Here is a 15926-nt window from a genome sequence, read left to right as displayed (position 1 = left end):
CCCACACGTTGGAACTCTACACTGCAGATGTTGGGAAGGATTTGTCAGCAGAAGAGGGCAGTTGTTGAGTACCAGCATCAACAAGGCCATCCGTATTCATCTCAGACTCCACACATAAGACATCAGGAGTGGACATGGATGTCAGACATATGTACCATCCTCCAAAACTTTGATAACTCCACCAAGATGGTGAGTGGCAATGATGCCATAATTAGAGTCACCATCCTGCTTCTCTGTCTTATGAAACGCTCTCTCCTGACAATCAAAGAGGACGCATTGCAGGCGGAGTATGATGAGATGGAGCAAGGAACCATACAGGGTGATTACACACAGCCCAGCCTCATCTCATTCCAATGTGGATTGGGTGACAATGAGGAAGAGGAGGAAGAGGAAGAACAGGAGCTAGTTTCATGCGCTCTAGACGGTACTACCTGCACAACTGTAATACCATCTGTTCAGTGTGGATGGCAGAGAGGAGGAGGAGGAGAGCATGGTCAGTCATCCTCTCGGTGAGGAAATGGAAGTCTTGCCTGTTAGCAGTCTGGCATGCATGGCTGAGTTTATGTTATGCTGCCTTTCCCATGACCCTTGCGTTCTCAAAATTTTGGGTGACAGTCATTACTGGTTGGTGACACTTCTAGACCCACACTACAAGGAGAACTTTATATCTCTTATTCCTGAGGTGGACAGGTGTACAAAAATGGGGCAGTACCAGAAGGCCCTTGTTGCGGAACTATTAAAAAAATTCCCATCTGAAAACACTGGTGGCAGAGGTCACAGTTTGTTGGACAACCAAGGAGTACAGGCGAGAGAGACAAAAATCCAATCCAGCAGAGGAAGGGGAACACTGTCAAAGTTCTGGGACAGTTTTCTCAGACCCTCCCATCGCACAGGCCCTGAAGTGTGGGGTACTCTCACAAGGAGTGCAAAGTTTGGGAATATGCTGAGAGAGTACCTTGCTGACTGTACCAACGTCCTCCGTGATTCCTCTGTGCCTTTTAATTATTGGGTATCCAAGCTGGATATGTGGAATGAACTGTCTCTCTTCGCCTTGGAGGTCCTGGGCTGCCCTGCCGCTAGGGTTTTATCAGAGTGGGTTTTTAGTGCCGCTGGTGGAATTATAACTCATATGCGCATCCGCCTGTCAACTGAAAATGCTGACAGGCTGACTGTTATAAAAATGAACAAGGGCTGGATTGGGCCAGACTATCAACACCACCGAATGATAGCTGCATAACATAAACTCAAATCCAGTGGATTTTTTTGGGAGGTGTATTCCCATGCACCTCTTCACACTCACACATGGGAATACGCTTCCTGATTTTGGCTATTTGCTCTTGTCCTCCTCCTTCTCCTCATCCTCCACCACCAAATCACCAGGGTGACCGTGATTCATGATGCAACATCCACATATCTTTTTTAAAAGGTGTTCATGATGACTGTAAAAAAAAAAAAATTATACAATATGTTTATGTATACCCCCCAGGGGTAAATGTTTGTCAGCCCATACACTTAGTGCATGGGCATTCCAAGTATAGGAAACCCGCTCCTTTCTAATGGGAACATTTTTTTATGAGGCCCTCTAAGTCTCTTCCAAGGGGCATTGGAGTGCCCCCCAATTTTTGGCAGTGCTTGCATTCACTGCATAGGCCAACACTATGGGAGACCCTCTCCTTTCTAATGAGAATTTGTAGTTTCTGTGGCCCTGCTCTATGTGTCTTTCAATTCTTAGTGGGGTGTTTCCTAAAATTGGTCAGCCGTTGGACTCACTGCAAACCCTATAACTGTATAGCAGACTCTCTCCTTTCTAATGGGAATTTGTCATTACTGTGGCCCTGCTCTATGTGTCTTTAAATTCTTAGTGGGGTTTTTCCTAATATTGGTCAGCTATTGGACTCACTGCATACCCTATAACTCTATAGCAGACTCCTTTCTAATGGGAATTTGTCATTACTGTGGCCCTGCTGTATGTGTCTTTAAATTCTTTGTGGGGTTTTTCCTAATATTGGTCAGCCGTTGGACTCACTGCATACCCTATAACTGTATAGCAGACTCCTTTCCAATGGGAATTTGTCGTTACTGTGGCCCTGCTCTAAGTGTCTTTAAAGTCTTTGTCGGGTCTTTCCTAAAATTGGTCAGCCGTTGGACTCACTGCATACCCTTTAACTGTATAGCAGACTCTCTCCTTTCTTATGGGAATTTGTCGTGACTGTGGCCCTGCTCTATGTTTCTTTAAATTCTTAGTGGTGTTTTTCCTAAAAATGGTCAGCTGTTGGACTCACTGCATACCCTATAACTCTATAGTAGACTCTCTCCTTTCTGATGGGAATTTGTCATTACTGTGGCACTGCTTTATGTGTCTTTAAATTCTTAGTGAGATTTTTCCCAAATTGTGTGTCCCTTGCAGACACAGCATGGGTATTACCACTATAGGAGACCCGCTCCTTTGTAATGGGAACATTTTTTTTACTGAGACCCTTCTTTATGTCTCTTCAAAGGGGTATTGGGTTGCGTACAAATGTTTGGCAGCCCTTGCTGTCACTGGATACGCAATAACAGTATAGGAGACCCACTTATTAATAATGGGAACAACAAAGCATAGGCGGCTGATGGCTCCCTAACAATAGCGAGGGCCGACTGCTGGCCTTTTAAGAATAGTAAGGGCCATCTGATGTCCCTATAAAAATAAGCTTTATGACTTTCAGAGTCATAAATTGACCAGGATGTGTCTGATGATGTGTCACAGACCACATTGCCAGATAAGGTTGAAAAATGTTAAAATGACATTTCCCGGTGAATGCATTTGTCTTAAAAAATAACGTAAAAAAAATTAAAACAATAGGATCATTCTTTATTTTAAAAAACAGCGTCACTAATTTAATCTCAATGTAATCACATTGTTCAGCTCCTGCACCTCCTCCTCCATCTCTGAAATGACCTCATCAGTGACAAGCTGACAGCACTGCAGCACTGCCTTGGCCAAGCGGCAACAGGCTGTGCTGAAGATAACATGCTTAATGCTTAGGTGGCAAACCACCCAGAGCTTCAGAGTGGTTGAAAGCTGTAACACAGCAGCTTGATCTGTGGCTCTCACCGCTGAACATACAGCCAGGCATGGTGTGACAATGGGCGCAACCTGTGACGGAGAAATGACAGCCGGAGTAGATACGGTTTCCCTCTATGCCAGTCCATTCACCGAGCAAAAGAATATGGCTGTGGTGAAATACAACTTCCACTGAGAAGCAGTTTCCGATTGAAAAACATTGTGCCCACCAGAGGATTTGATTCTGAGGGCTCACCTTTCTCCCCCGCTCAAGAGCCCCATAGCCGCTGCAAAGTTAGCGCTATCATAAACTATCCTGAGGTAGAAGCCAAGGCACACCAGAGGATTCTCTGGTGGGACCGTCCAACCCTGCTGAGAAGCAGTCCTGGCTAAGAAAAGTGTGGGGGAAGGTTCCCGGACACTCTAGGACTCATTTTTTAATGCGAATCGGACGTACTTATGCCGCCTTCATGAGGTTGTGAAAAGCTTCCTTCTCCACGAGCCTAAAAGGCCATATTTCAAGTGCAAGCAGCTGCCCAGAAATCTGTCAGTTTAGTATTGCGGCCTGTGGGTGGGTGGCTGGCTGGCTGCATACTTACGCTTGCATTCCAAGTAACAGAACACTAAGCAGATTGTAGCCTCTATCATCATTATGGCCTCACCTCGGCACTATGAACTCTCGTGTTGGGGAAGCCAAGGCCCACCGGAGGAGTCTCCGGTTCTCTGGTTCTCTGACGGGCCCGTCCAACCCTGCTGAGAAGCAGCCATGGCTAAGAAAAGTGTGGGGGAAGGTTCCCGGACACTCTATGGCTGCTTTTTTAATACGGATCCTATGTGCTTATGCATGTTATTTCTCAAACCGCATTGCAGATCAGGCCATTGCCCAACTCTGTAATCATGAAATTAAATGCGCAAAGAAAGATGTGTGTGTGTCAAAGAACCACTGACAAGTGCGTGTTGATGTTGGACGGGCTGCTATTGCTTCTGCAACAAGCTGCATTAGAGGACTTCCTGGGAGAAATGACACCCAGAGTAGATACGGTTTCCCTCTATGCCAGTCCTTTCACCGAGCTAAATACAACTCAGCAAAAAAAGCTGTGGACTGGCTCCGTACAGTCCCTGGCCACATTCACCTGTCCACGTGTTTGTTGTTAGGCGGTACTTCCCAGTAAGTGCACTGGGGAGGGCACGGGTAATGTTGTGGGACCCGTGCTTGTGGAAGGCGGAGACGATACCGGGAAAAATAGTGGCGGCTTGGGACCGAGTATGGACACCCAGCTGCCACCGGCATGAGGTTGTGAAAAGCTTCTGCCTCCACGAGCCTAAAAGGCCATATTTCAAGTGCAAGCAGCTGCCCAGAAATCTGGCAGTTTAGTATTGCGGCCTGTGGGTGGGTGGGTAACTGGCTGCATACTTGCGCTTGCATTCCAAGTAACAGAAAACTAAGCAGATTGTGGCCTCTATCATCATCATGGCCTCACCTCAGCACTATGAACTCTCCTGAAGGAGAAGCCAAGGCCCACCGGAGGAGTCTCCGGTTCTCTGGTGGGCCCATCCAACCCTGTCGAGAAGCAGCCCTGGCTAAGAAAAGTGTGGGGGAAGGTTCCTGGACACTCTATGGCTGCTTTTTTAATGTGGATCGGCCATGCTTATGCATGTTATTTCTCAAAACACATTACAGATCAGGCCATTGTCCAACTCTGTATTCAAGAAATTAAATGCGCAAAGAAAGATGTGTGGATCGGCCATGCTTATGCATGTTATTTCTCAAAACACATTACAGATCAGGCCATTGTCCAACTCTGTATTCAAGAAATTAAATGCGCAAAGAAAGATGTGTGTGTGTGTCAAAGCACCACCGACAAGGTCGAGTTGATGTCGGATGGGCTGCCATTGCTTCTGCAACAAGCTGCATTAGAGGACTTCCTGGGAGAAATGACACCCAGGGTAGATACGGTTTCCCTCTATTCCAGTCCTTTCACCGAGCTAAATACAACTCTCAACAAAAAAAGCTGTGGACTGGCTCCGTACCGTCCCTGGCCACATTCACCTGTCCACGTGTTTGTGGTTAGGCGGTCCTTCCCAGTAAGTGCAGTGGGGAGGGCACGGGTAATGTTGTGGGACCCGTGTTTGTGGAAGGCGGAGACGATACCGGGAGAAATAGTGGCGGCTTGGGACCGAGTATGGACACCTAGTAGCCGCCGCCATAAGATTGTGGACAGCTTCCACCTCTACGAGCCTACAAGGCCACATTTCAAGTGAAAGCAGCTTTAGAGGACTTCCTGGGAGAAAAGACAGCTGGGTAGATATGGTTTACCAATTTCTTTCACCAAGCTAAAGAATATGGCTGTGGTGAAATACAACTCAGCTCAGCAAAAAAAGCTGTGGACTGGCTCCGTACCATCCCTGGCCACATTCACCTGTCCATGTGTTTGTGGTTAGGCGGTCCTTCCCAGTAAGTGCACTTGGGAGGGCAAGGGTAATGATGTGGGACACGTGCTTGTGGAAGGCGGAGACGATACCGGGAAAAATAGTGGCGGCTGGGGACCGAGTATGGATTCTGGTCGCCGCCACCATAAGATTGTGGACAGCTTCTGTCTCTATGAGCCTAAAAGGCCACATTTCAAGTGCACGCAGCTGTCAAAAATTTGCCAGTATAGTATTGCAGCCTATGGGAGGGTGGGTGGCTGGCCGCATACTTGTGCTTGCATTCCAAGGAATGGGGTAGGGACAACTGAACGCCGCACTGGGACAAGGATGACGATGGACGGTGATTGTTGCAAGTCTGCAATGACAGGTGTATAGCGGGAGGCATCTTCACATGTGCCAAGGATCACTTATAATGGGCACACTTTTAGGCAGCGACCTGAGAGTCAGAAATGCTTCCAGAGGTCTTCCCCATGCTGCTCCCATGTCTTTTCAGCACTGTATGCTTGGGTCTGATGTGTCACACATCACATGGCAAGATAAGGTTGTAAAATGTTAAAATGACATTTCCCAGTGAATGCATTTGTCTTTGTTGAAAGCAATGCAAAAGTGCAAAAATGCATCAAAAACGCTACATGTGAACATAGCCCAAGGTGTGGAGGAGTATTTTTGGTTTTGGTTATTTATTTTGCCTTATATACAAGTCATTACCCTGGAAAGGATGTTCCTTAACATATTTCCCAGGAGAATCCATTTTGGTTTCGTTTTTGTATGTTTTATTGTGAGTTCATAAAAGTGCCGTAATACTCTGACAACATTGTTGGCAGCAGTGACCTGGGAGTCAGAAATGCTTCCAGGGGTCTTCCCCATGCTGTTCTCATGTCAATTGATCACTGTTCCCATAATTTTGGGCAATTTTTAGGCCCTCTGCAGGCCACCTGAAAAATGCTTGAGTTTCCCATAGACTTACATTGGGCTCGTTGCTCGGGTTGAGCACCTGAGTATTCCAATTTACTCGACCCGAGCAACGAGTACCAAAGCAATTTAGTGCTCGCTCATCACTTGTGGGTATGAATGTCAGACATCTGTGTCATCCTACAAAACATTGAGAACTCCACCAAGATGGTGAGCGTTGATTACACCATAATTAGCGTCACCATCCCACTTCTCTGTCTTCTGAAATGCTCGCTGCTCACAATTAAAGAGGAGGCATTGCAGGCACAGCACGATGAGATGGAGCAAAGAAACATACAGGATGATGCCATACAGCCCAACCTCATCTCATCCCAATGCAGATTGGGTTCTAATGGGGAGGAGAAAGAGGATGAGGAGGAACAGGAGTTAGTTTCCTGCGCTACAGATTATACTATCCACACCACATTCATACTGTCTGTTCAGCATGGATGGCTTGAGGAAAGAGAGAATGAGAAGGAGGAGAGCATGGGCAGTCGTCCTCTTGTTCAGAACAGGGAAGACTTAGCATGGTCAGTTGTCCTCTTGGTAAGGACACCGGAAGTCTTTGCCTGTTAACAGTCTGGCACACATGGCTGAGTTTATGTTACGCTGCCTTTCCCGTGACCCTCGCTTTGTCCAAATTTTGGGTGACAATCATTACTGGTTGGTAAGACTTCTAGACCCATGCTACAATAAGAACATTCTATCTCTTTTTCCTGCGGTGGACAGGCCTAATAAAATGGGGCAGTACCAGAAGACCTTTGTTGCGAAACTATTAAAAATTTCCCATCTTAAAACGCTGGTGGCAGAGGTCCAGTTCATTGGATAGCCAAGGAGTATAAGCGAGAGAGACAAAAATCCAATCCAGCAGAGGCAGGGGAACACTATCAAAGTTCTGGGACAGTTTTCTCAGACCCTCCCATCGCAGAGGCCCTGATTCGCGGGGTACTCTCACAAGGAGGGAAAAGTTTGGGAAGATGCTGAAGGAATACCTTGCCGACCGTCCCAATGTCCTCCTTGATTCCTCTGTGCCTTATAATTATTGGGTATCCAAGCTGGACATGTGGCATGAACTGGCTCTATATGCCTTGGAGGTCCTGGCCTACCCTGCCGCTAGAGTTTGGTCAGAGCGGGTTTTTAGTGCCGCTGGTGGAATTATAACCAATGGGCGCATCAGCCTGTATACTGAAAATGCTGACAGGCATAAAAATGAACAAGGGCTGGATTGGGCCAGACTTCTGAACAATACCGAATGATAGCAGCATAACATAAACTCAAATCCAGTGGGTTTTTTTGGGAGGTGTATTTCCATGCATCTCATCCTCCACCACCATATCACCACCATATCAACATATCTACATCTCTTGCAAGGGGCATCAGACTGCCTAAAATTGTTTGACAGCCATTGCATTAGCTGCATAGGCAAACAGTATGGGAGACCCATTTCCTAATAATGGGAAATTTTTTTCCAGGAGGCTCTCCGACCTCTACGTCTCTTGCAAGGGGTATTGGAGTGCCTCCAAATTTTTAGCAGCCGTTCCATTCACTGCATAAGCAAACAGTATGGAGACCCACTTCTTAATAATGGGAATATTTTTTTCAAGGGGCCCTCCTGTAAGTCTCTTGCAAGGGGCATTGGAGTGCCTTCAAATTTTTGGCAGCCATTGCATTCACTGCATAGGCAAACAGTATGGGAGACCCATTTTCAAATTATGTTAATTTTTTTTTCAAGAAGACCTCCTCTACGTCTCTTGCAAGGGACATTGGAGTGCCTCTAAATTTTTGGCAGCCATTGCATTCAATGCATAGGCAAACAGTATGGGAGACCCACATCCTAATAATGGAAACATTGTTTTCAAGAGGACCCCCTCTACGTCTCTTGCAAGGGGCATTGGAGTGCCTACACTTTTTTGGCAGCCATTTCATTCACTGCATAGGCAAACAGTATGGGAGACCCACTTCCTCATAATGGGAACATTTTTTTCAAGAGGCCCTCCTCTACGTCTCTTGCAAGGGGCATTGGAGTGCCTCCAAATTTTTGGCAGCCGTTACATTCACTGCTTAGGCAAACAGTATGGGAGACCCACTTCATAATAATGGTAGGATAGGTATCAAATGGTATGGATAGTTTTAAGGAACCTGAGTGTCTGTCAGTTGTGAATAGAATGCCAAAAAAGAGATGACAAATACATAAAGAAAGCAAAAAGCTTCATCTGCTAATGTGAACACTCATCAGTAGACATGAAACAAAATATAAAAAATAAGACTGATAGTTTTAGCATATGTGTTTTACAATCACTTTTGACAGTCATGTATTTTTAAAGCCTATTTGACACATGATGGGCTACTGCCTTTTTAGTAATGCAGTATAATATGTGGATAACTTCCATATTCAGTTTATATAATTATTTATTCGCTTAATCCTGCTTTTGTAAAAATTGAATGAAAGTAAAACATTTTTATTTATTCCTTAACTATACACAATCATAGTTGGTCATTGGTATAATTATTTTGATAGTTATTCTCTCTTGATTTACTACTGTTAAGCAAATGACCTACTCGCTTTGCACACAAATTATTGAAACTCATTAAAAAGATAATAAAATGAATGTAAACTGAAATTGCCAATGTTAACAAAAAGCCATCACCCCTTAGGGTAACAATAGCAGACAAATCATAATGCCATCAGCATACACGCATGTATTATACATACCCAGGGGTCATGACTTATTCTTAAGGTAGAAAAGGTTTGCAAGATACATTTATGACAACGATAAGCTGATTTGCATTTTATTTGCATTGTTTTAAACTCATGATTAAGATAATAGCAATATACAAATAAATAGATAAATGTAAGGGTCACTTATTTATTTGCATGCTGATCAACTCAGTCAAATGTGGCAACTATAATACTCAATTATACAGGAGACATTATCAAGTTTTCCATTATAATGTGCTAGCAACGTTGACAATTTATTTTTGTACTCATAGCAATTTGTAGAAATAAGCCTTAGTAAACATATGTACCAGTCCTGCTTGGGTAAGCACTTACTTTTATTATGTGTATATTAAATATGTAGGGATCGTTAGGAGGACAAGGTGACATGTTCACTTATTTTGATTGCCTAAAGGCACTTCATCACTGACATCTGGATTTGAATTTTGATTGGAAATGACCCAAATTATTGTAAAAATGTTAAGTCTGTGTCCCTACAGTCACACTTCCTGCACAGCAGAGTTGCAACTATTCTTGAAAATGTAGACTTTTACTGCTTATGATCCTGCTGGAGCTATTACAATGTAATATAGTTTTTCTTTGGAGATTTAAAACATGCATACAGTAGTTTTCCACAGAATATCCAATATTTTAATGATTAATATATTGAAGAAAAAATATAAAAATTTGATTCAAATATAGTAATCTAGAAATTGTCAAAGAAAGCAGTCACTTGTTATTCATCTTAAAAGTAAAAAAGATACAAGATATGAATGACAATAACGTAAGTTAAGGAAAAAATTAATATGCAAATTGCATCTTCAGAGAAAAAGAGGACTTGTTCTCTATAGCGCCACCTATTGGAAGTAGCAATCCTACAAGTCACAATCAACCCTTTAACGAGTCGTGCAATATGCATTTTGCTGAATTTTCCAAAAATGTTTGATTTGTGTCAAATTAATTTCCTGCAAATCCAAATAATGAAGAGCCTCTAACTGACCTATATGTTGACCCTATCTTTAAAAAAGGAAAGAGGCTAGAGCCAGGAAATTACACACCAGTGAGCCTTATTTCTATGCCAGGAAAGATCTTTGAACAAATTATTAAACAGCATGTATATAAGTACTTAGGTTATCCCCCTCTACTCCTCCTTGGTCAGACCTCATCTGGAATACTGTGTCCAGTTCTGGGCACCACATTTTAAAAAAGACATTGAAAAACTGGAGCATGTTCAGAGGACAGTTACCAGGATGGTGATTGGACTGCAAATTATGTCTTACAAGGAACGGTTAAAGAATCTGCGACTGTTTAGCTTGCAAAAAAGAGGAGACTTAATAGCTGTCTACAAATATCTGAAGGGATGTCTCAGTGTAGAGAGATCATTCTTATTCTCATTTGCATATGTAAACATAAGAAGCAATGGAATGAAACTGAAAGGGAGAAGATACAGATTAGATATTTAATAAAGATAAATTTCACAATGAGGGTGATCAGTGAGTGGAACAGGCTGCTGAAGGGGGGCTCAAGGCCGGTTTCAACACGCTGTAGGCTGGAACTGAATTCTCGGAGCAACAAAACCCCTCTTCTAAAAAGAACGGAGAGTGGAGTGTTTTGTGCGGTGTAATCTGTTCTTTACTAGTGTTGAGCGAACATGCTCGACACTGCTCGGTACTCGCCCGAGCATCACGCTACTCGGAATGTTCGGCGAGCGCCGAGCATTTCCGGGTTACTCAGGCGGGAGCTTGGGTCTCCGCCCTGCATGTTTGGCGCTCTTTACAGAGCCAATGAACATTCAGGGATTGCCAGCCAGTCACTGTAATGCTGCAGCCATGTTGGTTGTGGGCATTACAGTGATTGGCTGGCCGCACAGAGTCACCTCGAGTATTTAAAACCGGGCGCCGCCATCTTGGACACAGTCGCTCCGGATTAGACAGTGTAGGGACAGCGCTGCTGATTTAGGGAGAGATATAAACTGCGAAATAGTTAGTGTAGGGTCTGTAAAGGCTGCCAGAACAAACAAACAGTCCTTTTCAGGACTAATATCCATCCCAGATACCAGGCAGGCAGGCTGTATAGGAGACACAGTGGTTATACCAGCAAACGCTGCATTACAGTACTGTGTGCTCTTGTTGCTGAAATTGCTGGACTTAGCACCAGGTGTCGGGGGCCAGGAAAAATCCTTTTATTTTAATCTAAATCCTCCATTTTTTTCCTCCTTCACACTGTACAAATATCCGTCTTATTAAACTTTTGGTGTGTCCCCCCCCCAAAAAAAAAGCGTGTTTCTGATTTTTCAGACACAAATATAACTATTGAAAATAGTCTGGTGTAGGCTAGAGAAACAGAAATGTTGTTTTGCACTTCCACGGTTCAAACCTCTGTATTATCCATTTTGGGCCATTTGTATCTAAAAAAAAAAACAGTTTGAGTGTGTCGCTCACTGTTCCGCCGCAAATATCTCTATTTAAAATAGTGTGGTATACCCCAGTAAACTATAACTGTGGTTTTGCCATTCCACGGTAAAAAATCTCTATTATTCAGGTTTTGGTATATTTTCCGTAAAGAAAAACAGTAGTGTCTCCTGACTGTTGTGACACAAAAATATATCTGTTGAAAATAGTCTTGTGTAGGCCCGACATCCCAGTGTGGTTTCGCAGTTCCACGGGTCAAATCGCTGTACTATCCAGTTTTGGGCCTTTGGTATCTAAAAAAAAAGCAGTTTGAGTGTGTCGCTCACTGTTCAGCCGCAAATATCTATATTTAAAAAAGTGAGGTATACCCCAGTAAACAATAACTGTGGTTTTCCTCTTCCACGGTTCTAATCTACTCTTTATTACCCTTTTTCCATTGATAGTGCAAGTGTAAGCTATTTTACTTCATTTACAATGGGTAAGGCGCGTGGCAAGGGACATGGAAGTGGACGTTCTGGTGATGGTTCGTGCAGAGGACGGGGCCGTGGCCAAGGTGAGAATTTTCCCACAATCAACAGCCACATCTTCTCGCTCCCACTTCTTGACCGAATTACTAGGGAAGCACAGAACAACACCAGTATTGAGAACTGATCAGTGTGAACAGGTTATTAATTGGATAGCAGATAATACTTCCAGTTACCTGGGCACCACCACCTCCGGTTTGTCTTCCACACGGTCAACTCTTAGTAGTCTCGACCGCATACTCCTCCTCACCCTGATGCTCCTTCCTCCCACCATGCCGAGTGTCGTCAGAGAGCAAGTGATCCCACACTTGGACACTCTGAAGAGCTGTTCACTGGTCCATTTCCATATTTGGGCCCCGCGCCTGATACTCTTTAAGTGGTGGAAGAGGATATCCCATGTTGCGATGCCCAAATATTTGAACAGCCACGGCCACAGGAAGTCGACGTTGGCAATCTGTCACAAGAGGTGGACAATGACGAGACACAATTGCCAGGAAGTGAGGAGGAGGATCGTGGTGGGCAAGTGGAAGAGGAGGAGGTGGTGGATGATCTAGTAACTGACCCAACGTGGAAGGAGGACATGCAGAGTGAGGTCAGCAGCACACAGGGGGAGGGAGGCAGAGTACCCCAACAGGCAGGAAGAAGCAGTGTGGTGGCCGCAGACAGAAGGCAGGCAACCGTTCCCCGTAACACCAACACGAGGGACGTTGCCAGTACAAGCGGTAGGTCTTCCAGAGTCTGGAATTTTTTTAAAGACTCTGCTGATAACCCCAAAAAGGCCATATGTTCCACCTGCCATGCCAGTATCAGCAGGGGTGACAAAACTACCAGCCTGACCACCACCAGCATGATCAGGCACATGGCAGCAAAGCACCCGACTTTGTATGGCGAAACCCAGGGTCCACGACCAGTGTCAGCGGGTGTCACCATTGCTTCTTCCACTGTTGTGCGTGCAATAGAACCCCCTGTTGTGTGTGCAAGGCAATTCCCTGTCCATACTGCATGTAAAGATGCCCCCTCCACTCAGTCTTCACTTGTTATGGTAGTTTCTCAAGAAACAGCATCAACGTCCACGTCCACGTCCCACCGCAGCGTTCAATGGTCCATATCCCAGACCTTTGAACGAAAGCGGAAATTCACAGCTAACGCCCCACAGGCCACAGTCCTAAATTCGCACATTTCATGACTGCTTGCGTTGGAAATGCTGCCTTTTAGGCTGGTGGAGACGGAATCCTTCCGCAATCTTATGGCGGTGGCCGTCCCTCGGTACTGGGTCACCAGCCGACACTATTTTGCCCGGTGTGCCATCCTTGCACTACACAAGCACGTGTCCCAAAGCATCTGCCGTGCCCTCAACAACGCAGTTACTGGGAGAGTCCACCTGACAACGGACACGTGGACAAGTGCTTTTGGCCAGGGACGGTACATCTGTCTGACGGCACACTGGGTAAGCATAGTGGAAGCCGGGTCCCAGTCGGACCTTGGGATGGAACACATCCTCCCCACACCGAGGATTGCGGGCCCTATGTCAGTCAGAGTTGCCCCCACAGTGTACAGCTCCTGCGCATCCTCCTCCTCCTCCTCCTCCTCATGCTCAGCCTCCATCTCAGATATCACCACATCAGTTACAAGCTGGAAGCATTGCAGTACTGCCTCCGCCAAGTGGCAACAGGCTGTGCTGAAACTCATAAGCTTAGGTGATAAACCTCACACTGCTTGTGAGTTGTGGACAGCTGTGAAAGAGCAGGCAGATCTGTGGCTGAGACCGCTGAACCTACATCCCGGCATGGTCGTGTGTGACAATGGCCGTAACCTGGTGGCGGCTCTGAGGCAAGGTGAGATCACACACGTACCATGCCTGGCTCATGTGCTTAACCTCGTGGTTCAGCGGTTTCTTAAATCGTACCCCGATTTGCCAGATCATCTCGTGAAAGTACGCCGCCAGTCAGCTCATTTTTGCAAGTCGGCTACAGCTTCCACCGCTCTTTCTGTGTTGCAGCAGCGTTTGCAGCTTCCGGCACACCGAATGGTGTGTGATGTCCCCACACGTTGGAACTCTACCCTCCACATGTTGCAGAGGATTTGTGAGCAGAAGAGAGCAGTTGTGGAGTACCAGCTGCAACAAGGCCGTCTATATTCAGGTCAGACTCCACACATAAGACCTCAGGAGTGGACCTGGATGTCTGACATATGTACCATTCTGACAAATTTTGAGGAGGCCACCAAGATGATGAGTGGCGATGACGCCATCATTAGTGTCAGCATCCCACTTGTCTGTCTTTTGCAACGCTCTCTACAGAGAATTAAAGAGGAGGCATTGCAGCCAGAGTATGATGACACCCCCGTAGTGTTCGAGTTCAGTTCGGTTCGTCGAACACCCGTGTGTTCGCTGAACTGTTCGTCGAACTGTTCGTCGAATACCTTCGAACACCATTAAAACCAATGGCAGGCAAACAAAAACACATAGAAACACATAGAAAACACCTTCAAAGGTGTCCAAAAGCTGACAAACTGCTCAGAAGACACAACTAACACATGGAAAAGTGACAAGTACATATAGTCATGCGAAAAGAAAAGAGGTGGAGGAATAAAAGGAGAGGGAGACACAAATATAGGCATGTCATGCCCTTCTAAAATCCAAAAAGTGAGAAGCCGACACGTTCAGTCCGCTCCTGCCCGTGCCACCTCCGTGTCGCCGGGTTTGTGCCAGAGCCGCGGTGAACCCTGACGGCCAGCCCCCCTCTCCCAATACTGGTGCCTGTCCGCTGGTGGGTCGAGCGAGCCCCCCTGTGGTGGAGGCAGCTCTAAGCTTTTTAATTTAAATTGTCTCTCTAATTTGAATGAATACACTTTAAATCCATTTACAAGGATCTATTGGAGGGCAAGTCTCATGCCAGCAGCCGCGGTAATTCCAGCTCCAGTAGCGTCCACTAAAGCTGCTGCAGTTAAAAAGCTTTTATAAGGATCGAGCTCGGCTGTCCACCGCAAGGCATCCTACTGCCAGTCCCAGTCCCTATGCCTTGGGGTGCCTCCTGATGCTCTTCACTAAGTATCCCATGGTCCCGAAGCACTTCCTTTGAAAAAATTAAGTGTCTAAACTACAGGTGGTGTAGCTTGCTTAACAGCCGGGATAATCCGCTGACTAGCAGACACTGCTACTAGGCACAAAGTATTTCCTGGGCTAGTTAAAAATTTGTAATTAGATACTCTCGTTGGATGCTGAGAAAGCATTCCATAGAGTCTCCTGGCACGCCATATATGATTCTCTTAAAAAGCTTGGGGTAGGGGTCTAGGGGACCCTTTTATAGCCAAAATCACGGCCCTGTATCGCAATACGTCACCTAGGCTGAAGATAAATGGAACTGTAGCACCCTGAGGGCTCGGTTGCTACAGACGTATTGCACCTCACCCAGAGGTGTGATATCTCACTCTCAGGTAAGGATGGAGTGTGGATCAGGACCCGACACCTGCATGCATTACACCACATTGCCGTGGGGCAGGGCGACCAATATGCCCCTGATATGGGCACGACAGTCCCTGTCCCTGGCTGGAGTGGGGGGAGGGAACACTGAGGAAGGGAAACCCTGTAGTGCAGGAGCAGGGAGGAAGCAGTTCCTGGGTGCTTTGAGAAGGGAGTATAAAAGGTGGGCACCATCTTAGTTCAGTGCAGAGAAGTCTGAGCAGAAGTGGCAGGGAGCAGGGGCTCTGCATGAGCTCTGCTCCGGAGGCGGGCCTAGTAACAGAGGCCCAGGCCTGGAAGAGGGAGAAGGAAGGAAGAGGAGCGGAGAAGGCTCCAGGAACGAGGAATGAAGGGATCCCAGGGGTGCGGACGGGCGAGTCGCCACCGCACG

The sequence above is a fragment of the Phyllobates terribilis genome, unplaced genomic scaffold (assembly GCF_046119375.1).
Source record: "Phyllobates terribilis strain yellow unplaced genomic scaffold, ASM4611937v1 Scaffold_3__8_contigs__length_932513732, whole genome shotgun sequence".
Taxonomy (NCBI): Eukaryota; Metazoa; Chordata; class Amphibia; order Anura; family Dendrobatidae; genus Phyllobates; species Phyllobates terribilis.
The sequence above is the reverse complement of the archived record's forward strand: the minus strand, read 5'-3'. Positions refer to the sequence as shown.